Genomic DNA, 20,270 nt, shown 5'->3' on the forward strand with positions numbered 1-20,270 from the left:
GGCGGGGGTGTGCGTAGCGCGGGGCTGTGTGGTGGTGGCCTTTGCGTGAGAGGGCTGTCGTCGGGGCAGCGGGGCTGTTGTTTTGTGGGGGCGCGCGCGGGTGTTGTCGTGGGTGGTGGTGGTCGTTGGGTGTCGTCGGGGCAGCGGGTGCGGTGTCGGGGGGGGTAGGCGCGGGTGCTGCTGTGGGTGTCGGCGGTGCGCTGGGCGTTGTTGTGGGTCGCGCGTCGGGCGTGGGGTGGGTGTTTGGGGGGCTGTAGCGTGGGTGGGGAGCGTGGCGTCGGGGAGGCGAGAGGGCTGTTGTCGGGGGAGGGGGTGCCTACGGCCATACCACCCTGAGAACGCCCGATCTCGTCTGATCTCGGAAGCTAAGCAGGGTCGGGCCCGGTTAGTACTTGGATGGGAGACCGCCTGGGAATACCGGGTGCTGTAGGCTTTTGCCGGGGGTCAGGGGCGCGGGGGCAGCCCCCGTTTTGGTGTTGGGGTGTTGGGGAGGGGAGGAGCGTGTGGGGCCCCCTGCGTGTGTTGCTGTGGGTGGTTGCGGTGGGGCAGGGGTAGGTGGGGCTCGCGCGTGGCCCCGGCCCGTGGGTCGGAGGGTCGGTGGGGCGGGGTGGGAGGAGGGCGGCGGTTGGGCGCGAGGGCTGTTGTCGGGGCAGGGGGCGGGGTGTTTGGGGGGGGGGGGGGGCACGTGCGTGTGTCGCTGCGGGCGGTGGAGGGGGGGGCAGGCGTCCGTCGTCTGGCCTGGCGTCGTGGCCCGTGGGGCGGTGGGGCCGTGGGGCGGGCTGGGAGCGTTGTTGGGGTTGGGCGAGAAGGGCTGTTGGTGGGTCCGGGGGTGTGGTGTTTGGGGGGCCAGGTGGGGGTGTGGCTGTGGGTCACGGCGGCGCTGTGGGTCACGTAGCGGGGCGGCGGGGCGCCCCGGGCCGTGGGTGGGTGGGCCTCCGGCGCGGGGTGGGAGCGCGGCGGGCGTTGGGCGAGAGGGCCGTTGGCGGGGCGGGGGGGCTGGTGTTTGCGGGGGAAGGTGCGGGTGTCGCTGTGGCTGGCGGTGGCGTGGCGGGCGCGATTCGGGGTGGCGGGCGCCGCGGTCCGCGGGCGGGGGTGTGCGTAGCGCGGGGCTGTGTGGTGGTGGCCTTTGCGTGAGAGGGCTGTCGTCGGGGCAGCGGGGCTGTTGTTTTGTGGGGGCGCGCGCGGGTGTTGTCGTGGGTGGTGGTGGTCGTTGGGTGTCGTCGGGGCAGCGGGTGCGGTGTCGGGGGGGGTAGGCGCGGGTGGTGTTGTGGGTGCCGGCGGTGCGCTGGGCGTTGTTGTGGGTCGTGCGTCGGGCGTGGGGTGGGTGTTTGGGGGGCTGTAGCGTGGGTGGGGAGCGTGGCGTCGGGGAGGCGAGAGGGCTGTTGTCGGGGGAGGGGGTGCCTACGGCCATACCACCCTGAGAACGCCCGATCTCGTCTGATCTCGGAAGCTAAGCAGGGTCGGGCCCGGTTAGTACTTGGATGGGAGACCGCCTGGGAATACCGGGTGCTGTAGGCTTTTGCCGGGGGTCGGGGGCGCGGGGGCAGCCCCCGTTTTGGTGTTGGGGTGTTGGGGAGGGGAGGAGCGTGTGGGGCCCCCTGCGTGTGTTGCTGTGGGTGGTTGCGGTGGGGCAGGGGTAGGTGGGGCTCGCGCGTGGCCCCGGCCCGTGGGTCGGAGGGTCGGTGGGGCGGGGTGGGAGGAGGGCGGCGGTTGGGCGCGAGGGCTGTTGTCGGGGCAGGGGCGGGGTGTTTGGGTGGTGGGGGGGGCACGTGCGTGTGTCGCTGCGGGCGGTGGAGGGGGTGGCAGGCGTCCGTCGTCTGGCCTGGCGTCGTGGCCCGTGGGGCGGTGGGGCCGTGGGGCGGGCTGGGAGCGTTGTTGGGGTTGGGCGAGAAGGGCTGTTGGTGGGTCCGGGGGTGTGGTGTTTGGGGGGCCAGGTGGGGGTGTGGCTGTGGGTCACGGGGGCGCTGTGGGTCACGTAGCGGGGCGGCGGGGCGCCCCGGGCCGTGGGTGGGTGGGCCTGCGGTGCGGGGTGGGAGCGCGGCGGGCGTTGGGCGAGAGGGCCGTTGGCGGGGCGGGGGGGCTGGTGTTTGCGGGGGAAGGTGCGGGTGTCGCTGTGGCTGGCGGTGGCGTGGCGGGCGCGAGTCGGGGTGGCGGGCGCCGCGGTCCGCGGGCGGGGGTGTGCGTAGCGCGGGGCTGTGTGGTGGTGGCCTTTGCGTGAGAGGGCTGTCGTCGGGGCAGCGGGGCTGTTGTTTTGTGGGGGCGCGCGCGGGTGTTGTCGTGGGTGGTGGTGGTCGTTGGGTGTCGTCGGGGCAGCGGGTGCGGTGTCGGGGGGGGTAGGCGCGGGTGCTGCTGTGGGTGTCGGCGGTGCGCTGGGCGTTGTTGTGGGTCGCGCGTCGGGCGTGGGGTGGGTGTTTGGGGGGCTGTAGCGTGGGTGGGGAGCGTGGCGTCGGGGAGGCGAGAGGGCTGTTGTCGGGGGAGGGGGTGCCTACGGCCATACCACCCTGAGAACGCCCGATCTCGTCTGATCTCGGAAGCTAAGCAGGGTCGGGCCCGGTTAGTACTTGGATGGGAGACCGCCTGGGAATACCGGGTGCTGTAGGCTTTTGCCGGGGGTCAGGGGCGCGGGGGCAGCCCCCGTTTTGGTGTTGGGGTGTTGGGGAGGGGAGGAGCGTGTGGGGCCCCCTGCGTGTGTTGCTGTGGGTGGTTGCGGTGGGGCAGGGGTAGGTGGGGCTCGCGCGTGGCCCCGGCCCGTGGGTCGGAGGGTCGGTGGGGCGGGGTGGGAGGAGGGCGGCGGTTGGGCGCGAGGGCTGTTGTCGGGGCAGGGGCGGGGTGTTTGGGTGGTGGGGGGGGCACGTGCGTGTGTCGCTGCGGGCGGTGGAGGGGGTGGCAGGCGTCCGTCGTCTGGCCTGGCGTCGTGGCCCGTGGGGCGGTGGGGCCGTGGGGCGGGCTGGGAGCGTTGTTGGGGTTGGGCGAGAAGGGCTGTTGGTGGGTCCGGGGGTGTGGTGTTTGGGGGGCCAGGTGGGGGTGTGGCTGTGGGTCACGGCGGCGCTGTGGGTCACGTAGCGGGGCGGCGGGGCGCCCCGGGCCGTGGGTGGGTGGGCCTGCGGCGCGGGGTGGGAGCGCGGCGGGCGTTGGGCGAGAGGGCCGTTGGCGGGGCGGGGGGGCTGGTGTTTGCGGGGGAAGGTGCGGGTGTCGCTGTGGCTGGCGGTGGCGTGGCGGGCGCGATTCGGGGTGGCGGGCGCCGCGGTCCGCGGGCGGGGGTGTGCGTAGCGCGGGGCTGTGTGGTGGTGGCCTTTGCGTGAGAGGGCTGTCGTCGGGGCAGCGGGGCTGTTGTTTTGTGGGGGCGCGCGCGGGTGTTGTCGTGGGTGGTGGTGGTCGTTGGGTGTCGTCGGGGCAGCGGGTGCGGTGTCGGGGGGGGTAGGCGCGGGTGGTGTTGTGGGTGCCGGCGGTGCGCTGGGCGTTGTTGTGGGTCGTGCGTCGGGCGTGGGGTGGGTGTTTGGGGGGCTGTAGCGTGGGTGGGGAGCGTGGCGTCGGGGAGGCGAGAGGGCTGTTGTCGGGGGAGGGGGTGCCTACGGCCATACCACCCTGAGAACGCCCGATCTCGTCTGATCTCGGAAGCTAAGCAGGGTCGGGCCCGGTTAGTACTTGGATGGGAGACCGCCTGGGAATACCGGGTGCTGTAGGCTTTTGCCGGGGGTCGGGGGCGCGGGGGCAGCCCCCGTTTTGGTGTTGGGGTGTTGGGGAGGGGAGGAGCGTGTGGGGCCCCCTGCGTGTGTTGCTGTGGGTGGTTGCGGTGGGGCAGGGGTAGGTGGGGCTCGCGCGTGGCCCCGGCCCGTGGGTCGGAGGGTCGGTGGGGCGGGGTGGGAGGAGGGCGGCGGTTGGGCGCGAGGGCTGTTGTCGGGGCAGGGGCGGGGTGTTTGGGTGGTGGGGGGGGCACGTGCGTGTGTCGCTGCGGGCGGTGGAGGGGGTGGCAGGCGTCCGTCGTCTGGCCTGGCGTCGTGGCCCGTGGGGCGGTGGGGCCGTGGGGCGGGCTGGGAGCGTTGTTGGGGTTGGGCGAGAAGGGCTGTTGGTGGGTCCGGGGGTGTGGTGTTTGGGGGGCCAGGTGGGGGTGTGGCTGTGGGTCACGGCGGCGCTGTGGGTCACGTAGCGGGGCGGCGGGGCGCCCCGGGCCGTGGGTGGGTGCGCCCGCGGCGCGGGGTGGGAGCGCGGCGGGCGTTGGGCGAGAGGGCCGTTGGCGGGGCGGGGGGGCTGGTGTTTGCGGGGGAAGGTGCGGGTGTCGCTGTGGCTGGCGGTGGCGTGGCGGGCGCGAGTCGGGGTGGCGGGCGCCGCGGTCCGCGGGCGGGGGTGTGCGTAGCGCGGGGCTGTGTGGTGGTGGCCTTTGCGTGAGAGGGCTGTCGTCGGGGCAGCGGGGCTGTTGTTTTGTGGGGGCGCGCGCGGGTGTTGTCGTGGGTGGTGGTGGTCGTTGGGTGTCGTCGGGGCAGCGGGTGCGGTGTCGGGGGGGGTAGGCGCGGGTGGTGTTGTGGGTGCCGGCGGTGCGCTGGGCGTTGTTGTGGGTCGTGCGTCGGGCGTGGGGTGGGTGTTTGGGGGGCTGTAGCGTGGGTGGGGAGCGTGGCGTCGGGGAGGCGAGAGGGCTGTTGTCGGGGGAGGGGGTGCCTACGGCCATACCACCCTGAGAACGCCCGATCTCGTCTGATCTCGGAAGCTAAGCAGGGTCGGGCCCGGTTAGTACTTGGATGGGAGACCGCCTGGGAATACCGGGTGCTGTAGGCTTTTGCCGGGGGTCGGGGGCGCGGGGGCAGCCCCCGTTTTGGTGTTGGGGTGTTGGGGAGGGGAGGAGCGTGTGGGGCCCCCTGCCTGTGTTGCTGTGGGTGGTTGCGGTGGGGCAGGGGTAGGTGGGGCTCGCGCGTGGCCCCGGCCCGTGGGTCGGAGGGTCGGTGGGGCGGGGTGGGAGGAGGGCGGCGGTTGGGCGCGAGGGCTGTTGTCGGGGCAGGGGCGGGGTGTTTGGGGGGTGGGGGGGGCACGTGCGTGTGTCGCTGCGGGCGGTGGAGGGGGGAGCAGGCGTCCGTCGTCTGGCCTGGCGTCGTGGCCCGTGGGGCGGTGGGGCCGTGGGGCGGGCTGGGAGCGTTGTTGGGGTTGGGCGAGAAGGGCTGTTGGTGGGTCCGGGGGTGTGGTGTTTGGGGGGCCAGGTGGGGGTGTGGCTGTGGGTCACGGCGGCGCTGTGGGTCACGTAGCGGGGCGGCGGGGGGCCCCGGGCCGTGGGTGGGTGCGCCTGCGGTGCGGGGTGGGAGCGCGGCGGGCGTTGGGCGAGAGGGCCGTTGGCGGGGCGGGGGGGCTGGTGTTTGCGGGGGAAGGTGCGGGTGTCGCTGTGGCTGGCGGTGGCGTGGCGGGCGCGATTCGGGGTGGCGGGCGCCGCGGTCCGCGGGCGGGGGTGTGCGTAGCGCGGGGCTGTGTGGTGGTGGCCTTTGCGTGAGAGGGCTGTCGTCGGGGCAGCGGGGCTGTTGTTTTGTGGGGGCGCGCGCGGGTGTTGTCGTGGGTGGTGGTGGTCGTTGGGTGTCGTCGGGGCAGCGGGTGCGGTGTCGGGGGGGGTAGGCGCGGGTGGTGTTGTGGGTGCCGGCGGTGCGCTGGGCGTTGTTGTGGGTCGTGCGTCGGGCGTGGGGTGGGTGTTTGGGGGGCTGTAGCGTGGGTGGGGAGCGTGGCGTCGGGGAGGCGAGAGGGCTGTTGTCGGGGGAGGGGGTGCCTACGGCCATACCACCCTGAGAACGCCCGATCTCGTCTGATCTCGGAAGCTAAGCAGGGTCGGGCCCGGTTAGTACTTGGATGGGAGACCGCCTGGGAATACCGGGTGCTGTAGGCTTTTGCCGGGGGTCGGGGGCGCGGGGGCAGCCCCCGTTTTGGTGTTGGGGTGTTGGGGAGGGGAGGAGCGTGTGGGGCCCCCTGCGTGTGTTGCTGTGGGTGGTTGCGGTGGGGCAGGGGTAGGTGGGGCTCGCGCGTGGCCCCGGCCCGTGGGTCGGAGGGTCGGTGGGGCGGGGTGGGAGGAGGGCGGCGGTTGGGCGCGAGGGCTGTTGTCGGGGCAGGGGCGGGGTGTTTGGGTGGTGGGGGGGGCACGTGCGTGTGTCGCTGCGGGCGGTGGAGGGGGTGGCAGGCGTCCGTCGTCTGGCCTGGCGTCGTGGCCCGTGGGGCGGTGGGGCCGTGGGGCGGGCTGGGAGCGTTGTTGGGGTTGGGCGAGAAGGGCTGTTGGTGGGTCCGGGGGTGTGGTGTTTGGGGGGCCAGGTGGGGGTGTGGCTGTGGGTCACGGCGGCGCTGTGGGTCACGTAGCGGGGCGGCGGGGCGCCCCGGGCCGTGGGTGGGTGCGCCCGCGGCGCGGGGTGGGAGCGCGGCGGGCGTTGGGCGAGAGGGCCGTTGGCGGGGCGGGGGGGCTGGTGTTTGCGGGGGAAGGTGCGGGTGTCGCTGTGGCTGGCGGTGGCGTGGCGGGCGCGAGTCGGGGTGGCGGGCGCCGCGGTCCGCGGGCGGGGGTGTGCGTAGCGCGGGGCTGTGTGGTGGTGGCCTTTGCGTGAGAGGGCTGTCGTCGGGGCAGCGGGGCTGTTGTTTTGTGGGGGCGCGCGCGGGTGTTGTCGTGGGTGGTGGTGGTCGTTGGGTGTCGTCGGGGCAGCGGGTGCGGTGTCGGGGGGGGTAGGCGCGGGTGGTGTTGTGGGTGCCGGCGGTGCGCTGGGCGTTGTTGTGGGTCGTGCGTCGGGCGTGGGGTGGGTGTTTGGGGGGCTGTAGCGTGGGTGGGGAGCGTGGCGTCGGGGAGGCGAGAGGGCTGTTGTCGGGGGAGGGGGTGCCTACGGCCATACCACCCTGAGAACGCCCGATCTCGTCTGATCTCGGAAGCTAAGCAGGGTCGGGCCCGGTTAGTACTTGGATGGGAGACCGCCTGGGAATACCGGGTGCTGTAGGCTTTTGCCGGGGGTCGGGGGCGCGGGGGCAGCCCCCGTTTTGGTGTTGGGGTGTTGGGGAGGGGAGGAGCGTGTGGGGCCCCCTGCCTGTGTTGCTGTGGGTGGTTGCGGTGGGGCAGGGGTAGGTGGGGCTCGCGCGTGGCCCCGGCCCGTGGGTCGGAGGGTCGGTGGGGCGGGGTGGGAGGAGGGCGGCGGTTGGGCGCGAGGGCTGTTGTCGGGGCAGGGGCGGGGTGTTTGGGGGGTGGGGGGGGCACGTGCGTGTGTCGCTGCGGGCGGTGGAGGGGGGAGCAGGCGTCCGTCGTCTGGCCTGGCGTCGTGGCCCGTGGGGCGGTGGGGCCGTGGGGCGGGCTGGGAGCGTTGTTGGGGTTGGGCGAGAAGGGCTGTTGGTGGGTCCGGGGGTGTGGTGTTTGGGGGGCCAGGTGGGGGTGTGGCTGTGGGTCACGGCGGCGCTGTGGGTCACGTAGCGGGGCGGCGGGGGGCCCCGGGCCGTGGGTGGGTGCGCCTGCGGTGCGGGGTGGGAGCGCGGCGGGCGTTGGGCGAGAGGGCCGTTGGCGGGGCGGGGGGGCTGGTGTTTGCGGGGGAAGGTGCGGGTGTCGCTGTGGCTGGCGGTGGCGTGGCGGGCGCGATTCGGGGTGGCGGGCGCCGCGGTCCGCGGGCGGGGGTGTGCGTAGCGCGGGGCTGTGTGGTGGTGGCCTTTGCGTGAGAGGGCTGTCGTCGGGGCAGCGGGGCTGTTGTTTTGTGGGGGCGCGCGCGGGTGTTGTCGTGGGTGGTGGTGGTCGTTGGGTGTCGTCGGGGCAGCGGGTGCGGTGTCGGGGGGGGTAGGCGCGGGTGGTGTTGTGGGTGCCGGCGGTGCGCTGGGCGTTGTTGTGGGTCGTGCGTCGGGCGTGGGGTGGGTGTTTGGGGGGCTGTAGCGTGGGTGGGGAGCGTGGCGTCGGGGAGGCGAGAGGGCTGTTGTCGGGGGAGGGGGTGCCTACGGCCATACCACCCTGAGAACGCCCGATCTCGTCTGATCTCGGAAGCTAAGCAGGGTCGGGCCCGGTTAGTACTTGGATGGGAGACCGCCTGGGAATACCGGGTGCTGTAGGCTTTTGCCGGGGGTCGGGGGCGCGGGGGCAGCCCCCGTTTTGGTGTTGGGGTGTTGGGGAGGGGAGGAGCGTGTGGGGCCCCCTGCGTGTGTTGCTGTGGGTGGTTGCGGTGGGGCAGGGGTAGGTGGGGCTCGCGCGTGGCCCCGGCCCGTGGGTCGGAGGGTCGGTGGGGCGGGGTGGGAGGAGGGCGGCGGTTGGGCGCGAGGGCTGTTGTCGGGGCAGGGGCGGGGTGTTTGGGTGGTGGGGGGGGCACGTGCGTGTGTCGCTGCGGGCGGTGGAGGGGGGGGCAGGCGTCCGTCGTCTGGGCTGGCGTCGTGGCCCGTGGGGCGGTGGGGCCGTGGGGCGGGCTGGGAGCGTTGTTGGGGTTGGGCGAGAAGGGCTGTTGGTGGGTCCGGGGGTGTGGTGTTTGGGGGGCCAGGTGGGGGTGTGGCTGTGGGTCACGGGGGCGCTGTGGGTCACGTAGCGGGGCGGCGGGGCGCCCCGGGCCGTGGGTGGGTGGGCCTGCGGCGCGGGGTGGGAGCGCGGCGGGCGTTGGGCGAGAGGGCCGTTGGCGGGGCGGGGGGGCCGGTGTTTGCGGGGGAAGGTGCGGGTGTTGCTGTGGTTGGCGGTGGCGTGGCGGGCGCGATTCGGGGTGCCGGGCGCCGCGGTCCGCGGGCGGGGGTGTGCGTAGCTTGGGGCTGTGTGGTGGTGGCCTTTGCGTGAGAGGGCTGTCGTCGGGGCAGCGGGGCTGTTGTTTTGTGGGGGCGCGCGCGGGTGTCGTCGTGGGTGGTGGTGGTCGTTGGGTGTCGTCGGGGCAGCGGGTGCGGTGTCGGGGGGGGTAGGCGCGGGTGGTGTTGTGGGTGCCGGCGGTGCGCTGGGCGTTGTTGTGGGTCGTGCGTCGGGCGTGGGGTGGGTGTTTGGGGGGCTGTAGCGTGGGTGGGGAGCGTGGCGTCGGGGAGGCGAGAGGGCTGTTGTCGGGGGAGGGGGTGCCTACGGCCATACCACCCTGAGAACGCCCGATCTTGTCTGATCTCGGAAGCTAAGCAGGGTCGGGCCCGGTTAGTACTTGGATGGGAGACCGCCTGGGAATACCGGGTGCTGTAGGCTTTTGCCGGGGGTCAGGGGCGCGGGGGCAGCCCCCGTTTTGGTGTTGGGGTGTTGGGGAGGGGAGGAGCGTGTGGGGCCCCCTGCGTGTGTTGCTGCGGGTGGTTGCGGTGGGGCAGGGGTAGGTGGGGCTCGCGCGTGGCCCCGGCCCGTGGGTCGGAGGGTCGGTGGGGCGGGGTGGGAGGAGGGCGGCGGTTGGGCGCGAGGGCTGTTGTCGGGGCAGGGGGCGGGGTGTTTGGGGGGTGGGGGGGGCACGTGCGTGTGTCGCTGCGGGCGGTGGAGGGGGGGGCAGGCGTCCGTCGTCTGGGCTGGCGTCGTGGCCCGTGGGGCGGTGGGGCCGTGGGGCGGGCTGGGAGCGTTGTTGGGGTTGGGCGAGAAGGGCTGTTGGTGGGTCCGGGGGTGTGGTGTTTGGGGGGCCAGGTGGGGGTGTGGCTGTGGGTCACGGCGGCGCTGTGGGTCACGTAGCGGGGCGGCGGGGCGCCCCGGGCCGTGGGTGGGTGGGCCTGCGGCGCGGGGTGGGAGCGCGGCGGGCGTTGGGCGAGAGGGCCGTTGGCGGGGCGGGGGGGCTGGTGTTTGCGGGGGAAGGTGCGGGTGTCGCTGTGGCTGGCGGTGGCGTGGCGGGCGCGATTCGGGGTGCCGGGCGCCGCGGTCCGCGGGCGGGGGTGTGCGTAGCGCGGGGCTGTGTGGTGGTGGCCTTTGCGTGAGAGGGCTGTCGTCGGGGCAGCGGGGCTGTTGTTTTGTGGGGGCGCGCGCGGGTGTCGTCGTGGGTGGTGGTGGTCGTTGGGTGTCGTCGGGGCAGCGGGTGCGGTGTCGGGGGGGGTAGGCGCGGGTGGTGTTGTGGGTGCCGGCGGTGCGCTGGGCGTTGTTGTGGGTCGTGCGTCGGGCGTGGGGTGGGTGTTTGGGGGGCTGTAGCGTGGGTGGGGAGCGTGGCGTCGGGGAGGCGAGAGGGCTGTTGTCGGGGGAGGGGGTGCCTACGGCCATACCACCCTGAGAACGCCCGATCTCGTCTGATCTCGGAAGCTAAGCAGGGTCGGGCCCGGTTAGTACTTGGATGGGAGACCGCCTGGGAATACCGGGTGCTGTAGGCTTTTGCCGGGGGTCAGGGGCGCGGGGGCAGCCCCCGTTTTGGTGTTGGGGTGTTGGGGAGGGGAGGAGCGTGTGGGGCCCCCTGCGTGTGTTGCTGCGGGTGGTTGCGGTGGGGCAGGGGTAGGTGGGGCTCGCGCGTGGCCCCGGCCCGTGGGTCGGAGGGTCGGTGGGGCGGGGTGGGAGGAGGGCGGCGGTTGGGCGCGAGGGCTGTTGTCGGGGCAGGGGGCGGGGTGTCTGGGGGGGGGGGGGCACGTGCGTGTGTCGCTGCGGGCGGTGGAGGGGGGGGCAGGCGTCCGTCGTCTGGGCTGGCGTCGTGGCCCGTGGGGCGGTGGGGCCGTGGGGCGGGCTGGGAGCGTTGTTGGGGTTGGGCGAGAAGGGCTGTTGGTGGGTCCGGGGGTGTGGTGTTTGGGGGGCCAGGTGGGGGTGTGGCTGTGGGTCACGGCGGCGCTGTGGGTCACGTAGCGGGGCGGCGGGGCGCCCCGGGCCGTGGGTGGGTGGGCCTGCGGCGCGGGGTGGGAGCGCGGCGGGCGTTGGGCGAGAGGGCCGTTGGCGGGGCGGGGGGGCTGGTGTTTGCGGGGGAAGGTGCGGGTGTCGCTGTGGCTGGCGGTGGCGTGGCGGGCGCGAGTCGGGGTGGCGGGCGCCGCGGTCCGCGGGCGGGGGTGTGCGTAGCGTGGGGCTGTGTGGTGGTGGCCTTTGCGCGAGAGGGCTGTCGTCGGGGCAGCGGGGCTGTTGTTTTGTGGGGGCGCGCGCGGGTGTTGTCGTGGGTGGTGGTGGTCGTTGGGTGTCGTCGGGGCAGTGGGTGCGGTGTCGGGGGGGGTAGGCGCGGGTGGTGTTGTGGGTGCCGGCGGTGCGCTGGGCGTTGTTGTGGGTCGTGCGTCGGGCGTGGGGTGGGTGTTTGGGGGGCTGTAGCGTGGGTGGGGAGCGTGGCGTCGGGGAGGCGAGAGGGCTGTTGTCGGGGGAGGGGGTGCCTACGGCCATACCACCCTGAGAACGCCCGATCTCGTCTGATCTCGGAAGCTAAGCAGGGTCGGGCCCGGTTAGTACTTGGATGGGAGACCGCCTGGGAATACCGGGTGCTGTAGGCTTTTGCCGGGGGCGCGGGGGCAGCCCCCGTTTTGGTGTTGGGGTGTTGGGGAGGGGAGGAGCGTGTGGGGCCCCCTGCGTGTGTTGCTGTGGGTGGTTGCGGTGGGGCAGGGGTAGGTGGGGCTCGCGCGTGGCCCCGGCCCGTGGGTCGGAGGGTCGGTGGGGCGGGGTGGGAGGAGGGCGGCGGTTGGGCGCGAGGGCTGTTGTCGGGGCAGGGGCGGGGTGTTTGGGGGGTGGGGGGGGCACGTGCGTGTGTCGCTGCGGGCGGTGGAGGGGGTGGCAGGCGTCCGTCGTCTGGGCTGGCGTCGTGGCCCGTGGGGCGGTGGGGCCGTGGGGCGGGCTGGGAGCGTTGTTGGGGTTGGGCGAGAAGGGCTGTTGGTGGGTCCGGGGGTGTGGTGTTTGGGGGGCCAGGTGGGGGTGTGGCTGTGGGTCACGGGGGCGCTGTGGGTCACGTAGCGGGGCGGCGGGGCGCCCCGGGCCGTGGGTGGGTGGACCTGCGGCGCGGGGTGGGAGCGCGGCGGGCGTTGGGCGAGAGGGCCGTTGGCGGGGCGGGGGGGCTGGTGTTTGCGGGGGAAGGTGCGGGTGTCGCTGTGGCTGGCGGTGGCGTGGCGGGCGCGAGTCGGGGTGGCGGGCGCCGCGGTCCGCGGGCGGGGGTGTGCGTAGCGCGGGGCTGTGTGGTGGTGGCCTTTGCGCGAGAGGGCTGTCGTCGGGGCAGCGGGGCTGTTGTTTTGTGGGGGCGCGCGCGGGTGTCGTCGTGGGTGGTGGTGGTCGTTGGGTGTCGTCGGGGCAGCGGGTGCGGTGTCGGGGGGGGTAGGCGCGGGTGGTGTTGTGGGTGCCGGCGGTGCGCTGGGCGTTGTTGTGGGTCGTGCGTCGGGCGTGGGGTGGGTGTTTGGGGGGCTGTAGCGTGGGTGGGGAGCGTGGCGTCGGGGAGGCGAGAGGGCTGTTGTCGGGGGAGGGGGTGCCTACAGCCATACCACCCTGAGAACGCCCGATCTCGTCTGATCTCGGAAGCTAAGCAGGGTCGGGCCCGGTTAGTACTTGGATGGGAGACCGCCTGGGAATACCGGGTGCTGTAGGCTTTTGCCGGGGGCGCGGGGGCAGCCCCCGTTTTGGTGTTGGGGTGTTGGGGAGGGGAGGAGCGTGTGGGGCCCCCTGCGTGTGTTGCTGTGGGTGGTTGCGGTGGGGCAGGGGTAGGTGGGGCTCGCGCGTGGCCCCGGCCCGTGGGTCGGAGGGTCGGTGGGGCGGGGTGGGAGGAGGGCGGCGGTTGGGCGCGAGGGCTGTTGTCGGGGCAGGGGCGGGGTGTTTGGGTGGTGGGGGGGGCACGTGCGTGTGTCGCTGCGGGCGGTGGAGGGGGTGGCAGGCGTCCGTCGTCTGGCCTGGCGTCGTGGCCCGTGGGGCGGTGGGGCCGTGGGGCGGGCTGGGAGCGTTGTTGGGGTTGGGCGAGAAGGGCTGTTGGTGGGTCCGGGGGTGTGGTGTTTGGGGGGCCAGGTGGGGGTGTGGCTGTGGGTCACGGCGGCGCTGTGGGTCACGTAGCGGGGCGGCGGGGCGCCCCGGGCCGTGGGTGGGTGGGCCTCCGGCGCGGGGTGGGAGCGCGGCGGGCGTTGGGCGAGAGGGCCGTTGGCGGGGCGGGGGGGCTGGTGTTTGCGGGGGAAGGTGCGGGTGTCGCTGTGGCTGGCGGTGGCGTGGCGGGCGCGAGTCGGGGTGGCGGGCGCCGCGGTCCGCGGGCGGGGGTGTGCGTAGCGCGGGGCTGTGTGGTGGTGGCCTTTGCGTGAGAGGGCTGTCGTCGGGGCAGCGGGGCTGTTGTTTTGTGGGGGCGCGCGCGGGTGTTGTCGTGGGTGGTGGTGGTCGTTGGGTGTCGTCGGGGCAGCGGGTGCGGTGTCGGGGGGGGTAGGCGCGGGTGGTGTTGTGGGTGCCGGCGGTGCGCTGGGCGTTGTTGTGGGTCGTGCGTCGGGCGTGGGGTGGGTGTTTGGGGGGCTGTAGCGTGGGTGGGGAGCGTGGCGTCGGGGAGGCGAGAGGGCTGTTGTCGGGGGAGGGGGTGCCTACGGCCATACCACCCTGAGAACGCCCGATCTCGTCTGATCTCGGAAGCTAAGCAGGGTCGGGCCCGGTTAGTACTTGGATGGGAGACCGCCTGGGAATACCGGGTGCTGTAGGCTTTTGCCGGGGGTCGGGGGCGCGGGGGCAGCCCCCGTTTTGGTGTTGGGGTGTTGGGGAGGGGAGGAGCGTGTGGGGCCCCCTGCGTGTGTTGCTGTGGGTGGTTGCGGTGGGGCAGGGGTAGGTGGGGCTCGCGCGTGGCCCCGGCCCGTGGGTCGGAGGGTCGGTGGGGCGGGGTGGGAGGAGGGCGGCGGTTGGGCGCGAGGGCTGTTGTCGGGGCAGGGGCGGGGTGTTTGGGTGGTGGGGGGGGCACGTGCGTGTGTCGCTGCGGGCGGTGGAGGGGGTGGCAGGCGTCCGTCGTCTGGCCTGGCGTCGTGGCCCGTGGGGCGGTGGGGCCGTGGGGCGGGCTGGGAGCGTTGTTGGGGTTGGGCGAGAAGGGCTGTTGGTGGGTCCGGGGGTGTGGTGTTTGGGGGGCCAGGTGGGGGTGTGGCTGTGGGTCACGGCGGCGCTGTGGGTCACGTAGCGGGGCGGCGGGGCGCCCCGGGCCGTGGGTGGGTGCGCCCGCGGCGCGGGGTGGGAGCGCGGCGGGCGTTGGGCGAGAGGGCCGTTGGCGGGGCGGGGGGGCCGGTGTTTGCGGGGGAAGGTGCGGGTGTTGCTGTGGCTGGCGGTGGCGTGGCGGGCGCGATTCGGGGTGGCGGGCGCCGCGGTCCGCGGGCGGGGGTGTGCGTAGCTTGGGGCTGTGTGGTGGTGGCCTTTGCGTGAGAGGGCTGTCGTCGGGGCAGCGGGGCTGTTGTTTTGTGGGGGCGCGCGCGGGTGTCGTCGTGGGTGGTGGTGGTCGTTGGGTGTCGTCGGGGCAGCGGGTGCGGTGTCGGGGGGGGTAGGCGCGGGTGGTGTTGTGGGTGCCGGCGGTGCGCTGGGCGTTGTTGTGGGTCGTGCGTCGGGCGTGGGGTGGGTGTTTGGGGGGCTGTAGCGTGGGTGGGGAGCGTGGCGTCGGGGAGGCGAGAGGGCTGTTGTCGGGGGAGGGGGTGCCTACGGCCATACCACCCTGAGAACGCCCGATCTTGTCTGATCTCGGAAGCTAAGCAGGGTCGGGCCCGGTTAGTACTTGGATGGGAGACCGCCTGGGAATACCGGGTGCTGTAGGCTTTTGCCGGGGGTCGGGGGCGCGGGGGCAGCCCCCGTTTTGGTGTTGGGGTGTTGGGGAGGGGAGGAGCGTGTGGGGCCCCCTGCGTGTGTTGCTGTGGGTGGTTGCGGTGGGGCAGGGGTAGGTGGGGCTCGCGCGTGGCCCCGGCCCGTGGGTCGGAGGGTCGGTGGGGCGGGGTGGGAGGAGGGCGGCGGTTGGGCGCGAGGGCTGTTGTCGGGGCAGGGGCGGGGTGTTTGGGGGGTGGGGGGGGCACGTGCGTGTGTCGCTGCGGGCGGTGGAGGGGGGGGCAGGCGTCCGTCGTCTGGGCTGGCGTCGTGGCCCGTGGGGCGGTGGGGCCGTGGGGCGGGCTGGGAGCGTTGTTGGGGTTGGGCGAGAAGGGCTGTTGGTGGGTCCGGGGGTGTGGTGTTTGGGGGGCCAGGTGGGGGTGTGGCTGTGGGTCACGGGGGCGCTGTGGGTCACGTAGCGGGGCGGCGGGGCGCCCCGGGCCGTGGGTGGGTGGGCCTGCGGCGCGGGGTGGGAGCGCGGCGGGCGTTGGGCGAGAGGGCCGTTGGCGGGGCGGGGGGGCCGGTGTTTGCGGGGGAAGGTGCGGGTGTCGCTGTGGCTGGCGGTGGCGTGGCGGGCGCGATTCGGGGTGGCGGGCGCCGCGGTCCGCGGGCGGGGGTGTGCGTAGCGCGGGGCTGTGTGGTGGTGGCCTTTGCGTGAGAGGGCTGTCGTCGGGGCAGCGGGGCTGTTGTTTTGTGGGGGCGCGCGCGGGTGTTGTCGTGGGTGGTGGTGGTCGTTGGGTGTCGTCGGGGCAGCGGGTGCGGTGTCGGGGGGGGTAGGCGCGGGTGGTGTTGTGGGTGCCGGCGGTGCGCTGGGCGTTGTTGTGGGTCGTGCGTCGGGCGTGGGGTGGGTGTTTGGGGGGCTGTAGCGTGGGTGGGGAGCGTGGCGTCGGGGAGGCGAGAGGGCTGTTGTCGGGGGAGGGGGTGCCTACGGCCACACCACCCTGAGAACGCCCGATCTCGTCTGATCTCGGAAGCTAAGCAGGGTCGGGCCCGGTTAGTACTTGGATGGGAGACCGCCTGGGAATACCGGGTGCTGTAGGCTTTTGCCGGGGGTCGGGGGCAGCCCCCGTTTTGGTGTTGGGGTGTTGGGGAGGGGAGGAGCGTGTGGGGCCCCCTGCGTGTGTTGCTGCGGGTGGTTGCGGTGGGGCAGGGGTAGGTGGGGCTCGCGCGTGGCCCCGGCCCGTGGGTCGGAGGGTCGGTGGGGCGGGGTGGGAGGAGGGCGGCGGTTGGGCGCGAGGGCTGTTGTCGGGGCAGGGGGCGGGGTGTTTGGGGGGTGGGGGGGGCACGTGCGTGTGTCGCTGCGGGCGGTGGAGGGGGGGGCAGGCGTCCGTCGTCTGGGCTGGCGTCGTGGCCCGTGGGGCGGTGGGGCCGTGGGGCGGGCTGGGAGCGTTGTTGGGGTTGGGCGAGAAGGGCTGTTGGTGGGTCCGGGGGTGTGGTGTTTGGGGGGCCAGGTGGGGGTGTGGCTGTGGGTCACGGCGGCGCTGTGGGTCACGTAGCGGGGCGGCGGGGCGCCCCGGGCCGTGGGTGGGTGGGCCTGCGGCGCGGGGTGGGAGCGCGGCGGGCGTTGGGCGAGAGGGCCGTTGGCGGGGCGGGGGGGCTGGTGTTTGCGGGGGAAGGTGCGGGTGTCGCTGTGGCTGGCGGTGGCGTGGCGGGCGCGATTCGGGGTGCCGGGCGCCGCGGTCCGCGGGCGGGGGTGTGCGTAGCGCGGGGCTGTGTGGTGGTGGCCTTTGCGTGAGAGGGCTGTCGTCGGGGCAGCGGGGCTGTTGTTTTGTGGGGGCGCGCGCGGGTGTCGTCGTGGGTGGTGGTGGTCGTTGGGTGTCGTCGGGGCAGCGGGTGCGGTGTCGGGGGGGGTAGGCGCGGGTGGTGTTGTGGGTGCCGGCGGTGCGCTGGGCGTTGTTGTGGGTCGTGCGTCGGGCGTGGGGTGGGTGTTTGGGGGGCTGTAGCGTGGGTGGGGAGCGTGGCGTCGGGGAGGCGAGAGGGCTGTTGTCGGGGGAGGGGGTGCCTACGGCCATACCACCCTGAGAACGCCCGATCTCGTCTGATCTCGGAAGCTAAGCAGGGTCGGGCCCGGTTAGTACTTGGATGGGAGACCGCCTGGGAATACCGGGTGCTGTAGGCTTTTGCCGGGGGTCAGGGGCGCGGGGGCAGCCCCCGTTTTGGTGTTGGGGTGTTGGGGAGGGGAGGAGCGTGTGGGGCCCCCTGCGTGTGTTGCTGCGGGTGGTTGCGGTGGGGCAGGGGTAGGTGGGGCTCGCGCGTGGCCCCGGCCCGTGGGTCGGAGGGTCGGTGGGGCGGGGTGGGAGGAGGGCGGCGGTTGGGCGCGAGGGCTGTTGTCGGGGCAGGGGGCGGGGTGTTTGGGGGGTGGGGGGGGCACGTGCGTGTGTCGCTGCGGGCGGTGGAGGGGGGGGCAGGCGTCCGTCGTCTGGGCTGGCGTCGTGGCCCGTGGGGCGGTGGGGCCGTGGGGCGGGCTGGGAGCGTTGTTGGGGTTGGGCGAGAAGGGCTGTTGGTGGGTCCGGGGGTGTGGTGTTTGGGGGGCCAGGTGGGGGTGTGGCTGTGGGTCACGGCGGCGCTGTGGGTCACGTAGCGGGGCGGCGGGGCGCCCCGGGCCGTGGGTGGGTGGGCCTGCGGCGCGGGGTGGGAGCGCGGCGGGCGTTGGGCGAGAGGGCCGTTGGCGGGGCGGGGGGGCCGGTGTTTGCGGGGGAAGGTGCGGGTGTCGCTGTGGCTGGCGGTGGCGTGGCGGGCGCGATTCGGGGTGGCGGGCGCCGCGGTCCGCGGGCGGGGGTGTGCGTAGCGCGGGGCTGTGTGGTGGTGGCCTTTGCGTGAGAGGGCTGTCGTCGGGGCAGCGGGGCTGTTGTTTTGTGGGGGCGCGCGCGGGTGTCGTCGTGGGTGGTGGTGGTCGTTGGGTGTCGTCGGGGCAGCGGGTGCGGTGTCGGGGGGGGTAGGCGCGGGTGGTGTTGTGGGTGCCGGCGGTGCGCTGGGCGTTGTTGTGGGTCGTGCGTCGGGCGTGGGGTGGGTGTTTGGGGGGCTGTAGCGTGGGTGGGGAGCGTGGCGTCGGGGAGGCGAGAGGGCTGTTGTCGGGGGAGGGGGTGCCTACGGCCATACCACCCTGAGAACGCCCGATCTCGTCTGATCTCGGAAGCTAAGCAGGGTCGGGCCCGGTTAGTACTTGGATGGGAGACCGCCTGGGAATACCGGGTGCTGTAGGCTTTTGCCGGGGGTCAGGGGCGCGGGGGCAGCCCCCGTTTTGGTGTTGGGGTGTTGGGGAGGGGAGGAGCGTGTGGGGCCCCCTGCGTGTGTTGCTGCGGGTGGTTGCGGTGGGGCAGGGGTAGGTGGGGCTCGCGCGTGGCCCCGGCCCGTGGGTCGGAGGGTCGGTGGGGCGGGGTGGGAGGAGGGCGGCGGTTGGGCGCGAGGGCTGTTGTCGGGGCAGGGGCGGGGTGTTTGGGGGGTGGGGGGGGCACGTGCGTGTGTCGCTGCGGGCGGTGGAGGGGGGGGCAGGCGTCCGTCGTCTGGGCTGGCGTCGTGGCCCGTGGGGCGGTGGGGCCGTGGGGCGGGCTGGGAGCGTTGTTGGGGTTGGGCGAGAAGGGCTGTTGGTGGGTCCGGGGGTGTGGTGTTTGGGGGGCCAGGTGGGGGTGTGGCTGTGGGTCACGGCGGCGCTGTGGGTCACGTAGCGGGGCGGCGGGGCGCCCCGGGCCGTGGGTGGGTGGGCCTGCGGCGCGGGGTGGGAGCGCGGCGGGCGTTGGGCGAGAGGGCCGTTGGCGGGGCGGGGGGGCCGGTGTTTGCGGGGGAAGGTGCGGGTGTCGCTGTGGCTGGCGGTGGCGTGGCGGGCGCGATTCGGGGTGGCGGGCGCCGCGGTCCGCGGGCGGGGGTGTGCGTAGCGCGGGGCTGTGTGGTGGTGGCCTTTGCGCGAGAGGGCTGTCGTCGGGGCAGCGGGGCTGTTGTTTTGTGGGGGCGCGCGCGGGTGTCGTCGTGGGTGGTGGTGGTTGTTGGGTGTCGTCGGAGCAGCGGGTGCGGTGTCGGGGGGGGTAGGCGCGGGTGGTGTTGTGGGTGCCGGCGGTGCGCTGGGCGTTGTTGTGGGTCGTGCGTCGGGCGTGGGGTGGGTGTTTGGGGGGCTGTAGCGTGGGTGGGGAGCGTGGCGTCGGGGAGGCGAGAGGGCTGTTGTCGGGGGAGGGGGCGCCTACGGCCATACCACCCTGAGAACGCCCGATCTCGTCTGATCTCGGAAGCTAAGCAGGGTCGGGCCCGGTTAGTACTTGGATGGGAGACCGCCTGGGAATACCGGGTGCTGTAGGCTTTTGCCGGGGGTCAGGGGCGCGGGGGCAGCCCCCGTTTTGGTGTTGGGGTGTTGGGGAGGGGAGGAGCGTGTGGGGCCCCCTGCGTGTGTTGCTGCGGGTGGTTGCGGTGGGGCAGGGGTAGGTGGGGCTCGCGCGTGGCCCCGGCCCGTGGGTCGGAGGGTCGGTGGGGCGGGGTGGGAGGAGGGCGGCGGTTGGGCGCGAGGGCTGTTGTCGGGGCAGGGGGCGGGGTGTTTGGGGGGTGGGGGGGGCACGTGCGTGTGTCGCTGCGGGCGGTGGAGGGGGGGGCAGGCGTCCGTCGTCTGGGCTGGCGTCGTGGCCCGTGGGGCGGTGGGGCCGTGGGGCGGGCTGGGAGCGTTGTTGGGGTTGGGCGAGAAGGGCTGTTGGTGGGTCCGGGGGTGTGGTGTTTGGGGGGCCAGGTGGGGGTGTGGCTGTGGGTCACGGCGGCGCTGTGGGTCACGTAGCGGGGCGGCGGGGCGCCCCGGGCCGTGGGTGGGTGGGCCTGCGGCGCGGGGTGGGAGCGCGGCGGGCGTTGGGCGAGAGGGCCGTTGGCGGGGCGGGGGGGCCGGTGTTTGCGGGGGAAGGTGCGGGTGTCGCTGTGGCTGGCGGTGGCGTGGCGGGCGCGATTCGGGGTGCCGGGCGCCGCGGTCCGCGGGCGGGGGTGTGCGTAGCGCGGGGCTGTGTGGTGGTGGCCTTTGCGTGAGAGGGCTGTCGTCGGGGCAGCGGGGCTGTTGTTTTGTGGGGGCGCGCGCGGGTGTCGTCGTGGGTGGTGGTGGTCGTTGGGTGTCGTCGGGGCAGCGGGTGCGGTGTCGGGGGGGGTAGGCGCGGGTGGTGTTGTGGGTGCCGGCGGTGCGCTGGGCGTTGTTGTGGGTCGTGCGTCGGGCGTGGGGTGGGTGTTTGGGGGGCTGTAGCGTGGGTGGGGAGCGTGGCGTCGGGGAGGCGAGAGGGCTGTTGTCGGGGGAGGGGGTGCCTACGGCCATACCACCCTGAGAACGCCCGATCTCGTCTGATCTCGGAAGCTAAGCAGGGTCGGGCCCGGTTAGTACTTGGATGGGAGACCGCCTGGGAATACCGGGTGCTGTAGGCTTTTGCTTATGGCTGTGGAACAGTGGGCTGTGTTTGTTCCTGTGTCTTTTTTGTTGTTGGGGTTGTGCTGAGGTGCTGCGTTCTGCTGTGATTTTGTGTTGTTCTTGTCAGTATAGTGTGTGCGGTAGATTGCCCCCCCACTTGCTTTAAATTTTTTATTTCACTGATAATTAACCTTCCTTTTTTTTTTTTGTATGTGATATTTGTGCTTATTCATCTTGCGTGCACGGTTTTTCAAGAGTCAGTGACAGTAACGCACTTTTTTCAGGTGTCTCTCTGCATTTTGTACCTGCTGGGGTTTGTTGTGTTTAATGATGGTGCTTCTTTTTCGGGGCGCAGAGCTG

General features: G+C 73.8%; 19 non-coding genes across 19 annotated transcripts; all 19 read left to right on the plus strand.

The window, feature by feature from the left end:
- Positions 1–314: 314 nt before the first annotated feature.
- On the plus strand, positions 315–433 carry LOC142413269 (5S ribosomal RNA). Its single transcript, XR_012776733.1, has one exon. It is a non-coding gene; the product is annotated as a 5S ribosomal RNA (ribosomal RNA).
- A 966-nt stretch (positions 434–1,399) lies between these two features.
- LOC142413272 (5S ribosomal RNA) lies at positions 1,400–1,518 on the plus strand. Its single transcript, XR_012776734.1, has one exon. It is a non-coding gene; the product is annotated as a 5S ribosomal RNA (ribosomal RNA).
- Positions 1,519–2,483: 965 nt separating this feature from the next.
- LOC142413273 (5S ribosomal RNA) lies at positions 2,484–2,602 on the plus strand. Its single transcript, XR_012776735.1, has one exon. It is a non-coding gene; the product is annotated as a 5S ribosomal RNA (ribosomal RNA).
- A 965-nt stretch (positions 2,603–3,567) lies between these two features.
- Positions 3,568–3,686, plus strand: LOC142413274 (5S ribosomal RNA). Its single transcript, XR_012776736.1, has one exon. It is a non-coding gene; the product is annotated as a 5S ribosomal RNA (ribosomal RNA).
- Positions 3,687–4,651: 965 nt separating this feature from the next.
- Positions 4,652–4,770, plus strand: LOC142413275 (5S ribosomal RNA). The gene has a single exon (XR_012776737.1). It is a non-coding gene; the product is annotated as a 5S ribosomal RNA (ribosomal RNA).
- A 965-nt stretch (positions 4,771–5,735) lies between these two features.
- LOC142413276 (5S ribosomal RNA) lies at positions 5,736–5,854 on the plus strand. The gene has a single exon (XR_012776738.1). It is a non-coding gene; the product is annotated as a 5S ribosomal RNA (ribosomal RNA).
- Positions 5,855–6,819: 965 nt separating this feature from the next.
- On the plus strand, positions 6,820–6,938 carry LOC142413277 (5S ribosomal RNA). Its single transcript, XR_012776739.1, has one exon. It is a non-coding gene; the product is annotated as a 5S ribosomal RNA (ribosomal RNA).
- A 965-nt stretch (positions 6,939–7,903) lies between these two features.
- On the plus strand, positions 7,904–8,022 carry LOC142413278 (5S ribosomal RNA). Its single transcript, XR_012776740.1, has one exon. It is a non-coding gene; the product is annotated as a 5S ribosomal RNA (ribosomal RNA).
- Positions 8,023–8,987: 965 nt separating this feature from the next.
- Positions 8,988–9,106, plus strand: LOC142413296 (5S ribosomal RNA). The gene has a single exon (XR_012776758.1). It is a non-coding gene; the product is annotated as a 5S ribosomal RNA (ribosomal RNA).
- Positions 9,107–10,072: 966 nt separating this feature from the next.
- Positions 10,073–10,191, plus strand: LOC142413279 (5S ribosomal RNA). Its single transcript, XR_012776741.1, has one exon. It is a non-coding gene; the product is annotated as a 5S ribosomal RNA (ribosomal RNA).
- Positions 10,192–11,155: 964 nt separating this feature from the next.
- On the plus strand, positions 11,156–11,274 carry LOC142413281 (5S ribosomal RNA). Its single transcript, XR_012776743.1, has one exon. It is a non-coding gene; the product is annotated as a 5S ribosomal RNA (ribosomal RNA).
- A 958-nt stretch (positions 11,275–12,232) lies between these two features.
- LOC142413287 (5S ribosomal RNA) lies at positions 12,233–12,351 on the plus strand. The gene has a single exon (XR_012776749.1). It is a non-coding gene; the product is annotated as a 5S ribosomal RNA (ribosomal RNA).
- Positions 12,352–13,309: 958 nt separating this feature from the next.
- LOC142413282 (5S ribosomal RNA) lies at positions 13,310–13,428 on the plus strand. The gene has a single exon (XR_012776744.1). It is a non-coding gene; the product is annotated as a 5S ribosomal RNA (ribosomal RNA).
- A 965-nt stretch (positions 13,429–14,393) lies between these two features.
- LOC142413297 (5S ribosomal RNA) lies at positions 14,394–14,512 on the plus strand. Its single transcript, XR_012776759.1, has one exon. It is a non-coding gene; the product is annotated as a 5S ribosomal RNA (ribosomal RNA).
- Positions 14,513–15,477: 965 nt separating this feature from the next.
- Positions 15,478–15,596, plus strand: LOC142413292 (5S ribosomal RNA). The gene has a single exon (XR_012776754.1). It is a non-coding gene; the product is annotated as a 5S ribosomal RNA (ribosomal RNA).
- Positions 15,597–16,554: 958 nt separating this feature from the next.
- Positions 16,555–16,673, plus strand: LOC142413283 (5S ribosomal RNA). The gene has a single exon (XR_012776745.1). It is a non-coding gene; the product is annotated as a 5S ribosomal RNA (ribosomal RNA).
- Positions 16,674–17,639: 966 nt separating this feature from the next.
- LOC142413284 (5S ribosomal RNA) lies at positions 17,640–17,758 on the plus strand. The gene has a single exon (XR_012776746.1). It is a non-coding gene; the product is annotated as a 5S ribosomal RNA (ribosomal RNA).
- Positions 17,759–18,723: 965 nt separating this feature from the next.
- LOC142413285 (5S ribosomal RNA) lies at positions 18,724–18,842 on the plus strand. Its single transcript, XR_012776747.1, has one exon. It is a non-coding gene; the product is annotated as a 5S ribosomal RNA (ribosomal RNA).
- Positions 18,843–19,808: 966 nt separating this feature from the next.
- LOC142413286 (5S ribosomal RNA) lies at positions 19,809–19,927 on the plus strand. Its single transcript, XR_012776748.1, has one exon. It is a non-coding gene; the product is annotated as a 5S ribosomal RNA (ribosomal RNA).
- The last annotated feature ends 343 nt before the right edge of the window (positions 19,928–20,270 follow it).

The sequence above is a fragment of the Mycteria americana genome, chromosome 7 (assembly GCF_035582795.1).
Source record: "Mycteria americana isolate JAX WOST 10 ecotype Jacksonville Zoo and Gardens chromosome 7, USCA_MyAme_1.0, whole genome shotgun sequence".
Taxonomy (NCBI): domain Eukaryota; kingdom Metazoa; phylum Chordata; class Aves; order Ciconiiformes; family Ciconiidae; genus Mycteria; species Mycteria americana.